This window comes from Camelina sativa, chromosome 6 (assembly GCF_030686135.1).
Source record: "Camelina sativa cultivar CO46 ecotype springtype chromosome 6, ASM3068613v1".
Lineage (NCBI taxonomy): Eukaryota > Viridiplantae > Streptophyta > Magnoliopsida > Brassicales > Brassicaceae > Camelina > Camelina sativa.
This window is the reverse complement of record NC_141885.1, coordinates 21,262,709-21,268,488: the sequence shown is the minus strand read 5'-3', so window position 1 is coordinate 21,268,488 and position 5,780 is coordinate 21,262,709.

Genomic DNA, 5,780 nt, shown 5'->3' with positions numbered 1-5,780 from the left:
TGTTGCTTGGATGTTACACACCAAAAAACAAAGAAATGTTCTAGACAAAGAACAAAGAGATAGACTCTAAAATGAAAAGGAAAATTCATTGATGATTCTCAAATGAGATTACATGAGTTTATATAGAGATAAAAAACTTGGTCATAAAGCCAAATATTATTCTTGAAACTAAAACACAATAAAGATAGATAGTTGAATGAAGATTAAACTCTTTGAAGTTTGTCTTCCCAAGGTGTTCTTTCCAAAGTGAGTTGAACTCTATTTTCGTCATTCTTCTTTGACCACAAAACAAAGTGATTATTTTGGGCTTTCTTGGACTTGAATTAGGCTCAAAGTGGACTGGACTTGATAGGTATCTTCCCCAATAGTATCTCCCTGGCTCTCTTTGGCCATAAGCTCTTGAACTGACCCATTAAGAGTTTCCTTGATCTTTTCTCTCTTTGACTCTTTGGTCCAACTTGTTGATGAGAAACAACATGGGCTGTACCATTTCTTCATATTGGGCTTAGTAGAAACACCTTCTGGTTGCCAAACATAATTCTGGAAGCACCTAAACCAACTGGACCTAAAATTCTTCATGTGAAGAACTAGGTTGACCTCCTTTAGAAAATGAAGCGTAACTTTGTGGTTTGTTGGCCAGATCTTGTGTTCTTGGGCTTGTTGGAAACATAAGAGATCCATTAACATCCTCCAACCAATTTCGTGTCGAAATTGATGCTGAGTTAGTCTGTGTAACACGATCTTTGGCTCAGACGCGAAACTGGGACTGGGGCAGATCCACTGATTTGAAATATCCATATCTTTCAAGTACGAACTGCTTTTAATGTGCTTCCAATTTTCAGTGATTCTAGGATGGATCAAGATTCCAGAACAGTTTGTTTCATACCTTGAATCCTTCGGACTTGGTCGTAATCCTCCGTTGAATGCTCGTAGGTCCAAATCGCGTAGCCATGAGTTCACCTGATTTGTAAAATGAATAACTCATTCATCTGAACTTTGATTGGACTGATTCCACTTCGAGATATGCTGCAAATGAGGTAAGAATGTATCCAAAATAGTCGTTTGGCTGGAAGAATTGATCTTTGACTTCGTTCGTATTGAGCAAGACTCAAGCGTCGTCTTGGATGGTCTCATGATCACATCACTCTTGAAAAATCTCGAGTTAGGTGATCATTGATCTTTCTATCAAGCTATTAAGGTTTGAATATGTGAACAGCCTTATGAGGATCCTTCCTAGCTGATCATTCACCCTGACTTCTTCGATTCGTCAACGAAGAAGAGAACTGAAAAGTTTGGTTATCAAAACCTGCAGGTATATATATATATTTACTCCAAAAATCTTCAATCTCTAATCCTTCCTCTTGCTACAAGTACCGGGTGGATTGCATTATATATGTTGAAGAAGAACCTAACTATGTTTTTGCGAGGGTTTGTTGGAACTTCAATCCACGTGACAAATATTTAATCAAAAGGTGAATGCATGATTTCCAATTGTACTTTCTTACAAGGAAACGTCGGATCACTGTGGGACTTGTTTTTTGTTCGCATAACGCTCTGTTTTGGTTTGTGATATCAAAGGAGAATGAATCCCTGAAACGACGCTGTTTCAGTATTTCATCAATGACAATTACAAACTTTGGTTCTACCTACAGTCAGTGGTTGAGTATATAATTTGGTCTCATGTTCCTCTGGTAATGCTTTTTTATGCGTTGTCTCACTGCAGGGAAACAAGTGTTACACGTAGCTAGCACTACCATTCAGAAAAGCCAAGCCATTGAAGGCAAAAGCTAGATCATGCAAAATCAAGACAGGTGAGCCATAATGTTTCAAAATAAGCAAGCTTCTATCTTGTTGGGACTTCTCACCTTATGAGTCACTTTATGAGCCATCATATTTTTATTTGTCAATTGTCATAAAAATTATTAAAATAGGTTTTTATTCCAAAAATACCACAATTTAGTTTTTTTTTCCAAAAATGCCACTAAAATGTATTTTTTTCCACATAATTGAATTAAAGTTCTAATACTAAAAACTAATTCCTAAATTCTAAATACTAAAACCTAACCCAAAAAACTATACCCTAAAACTAAAGGGCAATTGTTATAAATACCACTAAAATAGGTTTTTATTCCAAAAATACCACAATTTAGTTTTTTTTTCCAAAAATACCACTAAAATGTAATTTTTTTCAAAAATACCACATAATTGAATTAAAATTCTAATACTAAAAACTAATTCCTAAATTCTAAATACTAAATCCTACCCCAAAAAACTATACCCTAAAACTAAATGTGTCAGCCCAAACCTAAAAAAAAAAAATCTACATCCTTAAAAATCAATTTTTTGTGTTTGTGGTAATTTTGGAAAAAAAAACTTTTGTGGTATTTTTGGAAAAAAAAAACCAAAATGAGGTATTTTTGGAAAAAAAAAACTTTTTTAGTGGTATTTAAAGGAATTTTTCTTTTGTGGAACTAAACTGTTGGTGCGGGATTTAGCACCCCCTACATACCGAACTAAACCAGAAAAACAATTTGGTTATTTAACTGGGGATCCGGTTAAGTGTTCAGTTAGGTCATTTAAGCCCACTTCGGATAGAAGAAGTCCAGCCTCGAGAATGAAGAACCGACTTCCACTTCACCCGGCGGCCGATCTAAGAGATAGAGTAACTTTCCTTATTTCAGTTTGTCCGATAAGGAAAGTTAATATATTGTACGATTCATGAATATGTATAAAGGGGGAAGGACTTCTCCATTGTAAGGCATCGATTATTGAATACAATTATTGAGTTCTCTTCTTGTTCTCAGCAATAAAAACCCTAATGCTTCTAATATCAAAGCCTAGATTAATTTTCTAAGAGAGTCTTCTTTACTGAATTTGTCTTCCCCCATAAACAAATTCATTGCGCAAATCGTCTCTAAAAGTTACTCTCTAAGAAAGACAATCTTATCCGAAAAATCCACGATAATGTCTTCAATCATCAGCGAAGTCACTGGCGCGAACCGTACCACCTCCAACACACCCGATGATACGGGCGTCGCACCTGCTCAAGACAACGTTGCAACACAGGGCGATGTATCAACCAGGCCGGCCACCGCCGTGTACGTTCGCCGCCCCGTCACCGAGTCGAGGAACTTGACTAATGTCTCCTCCGAACTCCCACCTGAGGCCAGATCTGAAGGGGAGACCAGCCAGGAAGCAGGGCGAACTCGCGAAGAGACAACCAACCGCAACACGGAGCTCTCCATTGAACAACCAGGCGAGGAAGACGCACGCACCACGACAGCGGTCCAAAATCCACAGGTCGTCTCCATGGAAGATTTCAAGATCCTGTTCGGCACCATGACGAAAGAGATCTACCAGATGATCTCCGAAACTAACCGAAGGGTCGACGCCGTCATAACTCAGACAACCCCGTCGCAAATCTCTGCTGGACAGTCACCCATACTCGGCACTGACGGTCTCACTCGTCGTCTCGACTTCTCGGACGTCCAATACGAACGGAGGAATCCTCCCCCTCAGACGACATCGAGTATTAGACCTACGAACCCAAGTTCATGTGTGCACAAGAATTCGGCCGCCCCGATCGCCCGCTTCACAAACGCGGGGTCTTATCTCGAAATTGAAGAAATCAAGACGCAGATCAGCGGTATGAACACGCTTCTTCATCGGGCCAATAGCACGGCTCCAGAAATCGACAGGATTGTCGAAGTAACCCGACAATCCCCTTTTACTCAACGGATCTTACGAGCCGCCATCTTGAACGTCAAGCTGAAACTCCCAATCTACCTGGGAGACAAAGACCCCATCCAATTCATGACGTCCTTCATGGCAACCATGACAAAGGCAAGATTCACCGAAGAACAGAGGGATGTTGGTTGTTGTCAGCTGTTCATCGATAGCCTCTCCGGCCCTGCATTGGTATGGTTCACAAGGCTCGAACCAAGTTCAATCGAACGAGGCGTGACGAGCTCCGACCTCTGGGAAATGACCCAGGAACCCGGCGAATCCATCAGCAGTTTCCTGAGCAGATTCAAGGAAAACGCCATTACGAAAGGACCTTAACATACGGGAGCCCAAGGACCTCGACGACGCTCTACATCGAGCCTCCAGATTCGCGCTCGACGAAGATGAAGACGCCCAGTTAGCCGCAAAAATAGTCGGGCGACCGTCGCATCCCCCTAAGGCTAAAAGCCGGGACGAGCACCACGAACCTCGCAAGCATCACGACCCCCAAGACCGAAAAAGGGTGTCGTTCATGCGGTCTCCAAAGTGGAGGACCAAAACAAACAGCCATCCGACCCAAAGGAGCTGTACTGCGAATTCCACATGATCGCCGACCACTCCACACACGAATGCGTCCATCTCTAGAATTTCCTGTACGGAAAGTATCTGTCCGGCAAAGTCAAAGTCACCTTTCAGCCCAAGAGCATTCGTGGAGGCAGAGGCCGCAGAGGAGGATGGCGTGGTGGACGATCTAACGTCGGCCGCAGCGCCGGAGGAGGACAAGGCCACAACGGTCCGACCAACGGAGTTCAACAGCCGGCTAACCAAGTACTGGCGAACCATCAAGAGGAAATGCTCCAGGCGGACGAGCTACCTGGCCCACCCAAGCGACTGAGAGGGCAAAACCCCGAGCGGGCCAATTCTCCTGTCCGAGGATGAATAACCATGATACTTGGCCCACCAGAGGACTGCGCAGACTCCATCCGCGCACTAAAGAAGAGGGCACGTCAAGTTTGTAGCCTTCAAGCAGTCCCAAGCGAACATCCACTTTGCTCGGACCCCATATCGTTTACTGCGGAAGACGCCAAGGGAATCCAACACCCCCATTCGGATCCTCTAGTCATCGAAGTATCCATGGGCGATTTCGACGTTGAACGGGTTTTGGTCGATACGGGAAGTACCGTCAATGTGAAATGCTGGCAAACGCTAGAAAAAATGGGTGTCACGCCGGAACAACTGAAACCTGAATCTCGCACACTGACGGGCTATGATGGGGTCGCCAAACTTTCGATGGGCGATGTGAAATTGCAGGTGCGAGCCGGCGGATTGTCCCGGAAGACCAAGTTCGCAGTCATCGACGCGTCTCCAGTCTATAACGCCATTTTGGGGGTACCATTGATATACGCGATGCAGGCCGTACCATCGACCTATCACCTCTGCCTCAAGTTCCCAACCACCACGGAAATCTGCACACTTTATGGTGACCAGAGGGTAGCCCGAACTTGCTCTGTTATCAAGAAGAAGCAGAGGAAGACTGAAGACGCGTAGCAATTACAGAGCGGGGACCATCTTATCGGTCCCCATAAGCCGGAAAGAGATCGCCTCAAATCTCCGGAGTGCCGAATCTTACAGGTGAACATAGATTCCTCCGACCCCTCACGAACTGTTGGTATCGGTGCCGAGCTGGAGGAGCACATAAAGTCAAAGCTGATCGCTTTTCTGCAATCCCGGTCCTCCACGTTCGCTTGGTCAACGAAGGACATGGTCGGGATAGACCCCGATGTTATCTGCCACAAGGTCAACGTCGATCCCACATTCAGACCAGTAAGGCTGAAACGACGACGCCTGGGTCCAGATCGAGCCAAAGCAGTTCAGGATGAGGTCGAGCGGCTGCTCAAAGCTGACCAAATAATGGAGGTCCAGTACCGTGACTGGCTGGCCAATCCAATCGTGGTCAAGAAGAAGAACGGTAAATGGAGGGTATGCGTGGATTTCACCGATCTCAACAAAGCTTGCCCCAAAGATAGCTTTCCTTTGCCACACATAGACCGTCTCGT